The sequence below is a fragment of the Chenopodium quinoa genome, unplaced genomic scaffold (genome assembly GCF_001683475.1).
Source record: "Chenopodium quinoa cultivar QQ74 unplaced genomic scaffold, ASM168347v1, whole genome shotgun sequence".
NCBI lineage: Eukaryota > Viridiplantae > Streptophyta > Magnoliopsida > Caryophyllales > Amaranthaceae > Chenopodium > Chenopodium quinoa.
The window spans coordinates 1,711,440-1,712,900 of record NW_018744821.1 but is presented as its reverse complement, the minus strand read 5'-3'; positions in this window follow the sequence as shown (position 1 = coordinate 1,712,900).

Genomic DNA, 1,461 nt, shown 5'->3' with positions numbered 1-1,461 from the left:
TCGAAAAACAACCTTGGCGCCAGCCCTGGCTAGTTGGCGCCAACACCAGTGGCTAGCGCCAGGCGCCAATGGCTAGCGCCTGGCGCCAATCCTGGTTCCAGGCGCCAAGGCCTGGGGTTGGACGCCAAAGTGGTTCTCAACGCGTTTTTGAAAATCTGATAAATTTCCTGTACTGGAAGATAAAATAATATAATTTCAATCGAAAATGCTATTTGATCTTGATTAAAACTCTGAAGAGTCCTAATTGAATTAGGAATGAAAAAGAACCTTCTAGAATGTTCTAGAAGACTAAAACCATTCCTAATTGCATTAGGAATGATAAATTATATTAGGCCCTCCTCTAGATCATTGGGCCGTACATAAAGCTCAAACCGGGACCAGTTTAGTAAATTGGCCATAACTTCCTCAATATTCATCGAAATTGGGCTTATAATATATCGTTGGAAAGGTCTTTGCAAGCTCCATCCAACTACACCACTATTGGACCCTAATCATGGACCAACCAAACTGGATCGGCTGTTTTCTTAAAATAAAGTTTTCAAAAACAGGGAGAAAAGAAAAGAAATAAAACTTTCTGCAACACTAGTCCTTTCCACACTTTCGTTTCATTCGATTATGATTCGATGTGAAAGGTACTCATCACCGGGTTTGGTTTTGGGGAGACACAAATGGGTGTCTACAACTACGTAAATCTTTTAATGGGCTATATGATATCATTTGTAGGTTGGATGATATCCTCTATTAGTTTGTTGGATGATATCCATCCAATAAAGAATATCATATAGCCAATAAAGGATATCATTCAGTTAGTAGAGGACATTATCCAGCCAATAAAGGATATCATCCACCTAATAGAGGATATCATCCAGCCACTAGAAATATCATCCTGTTAATAAAGGATATCATATCGCCAATAAAAGATATCATTAAGTTAGTATTGGATATCATCCATTCAATAGAGGATATCATTTAGTCAATATAGGATATCATCCGCTAATTGAGGATATCAAAAATCTGCATTTTGTTAGTCCAGACTGACACAATACCTTCTCAAAAGAAAATGTGATTCTCCCCCGCAACAAATTAGATAAGTCACTGAATGAAGAAATTAATACCATGCTCGCAAATGGAGACTGTTGTCATAGTCCTAAGGGCCTATTCACATTTTTTGAACTGAGTTGAACTGAACTGATCGGAGCTGAACTGAACTTATTGGACCTGAACTAAACTGAAGTGAAATGAATATTTTGTGAAAGAAGGAAATTAGGAGCTGAACTGAACTGATTGGAGCTGAACTAAAGTGAACTGAACCTGAAATTAAGTAAATGTGAACATGCCCTAAGTCATAAATGAACGACAATCAACACCACAACGAGGCCAGTTAAAAACAAAACTTTAATGACTGCTCTCCAAATAACAGGTCATGACAATAAAGTACAGTACGAAAATGACAATTTTTTA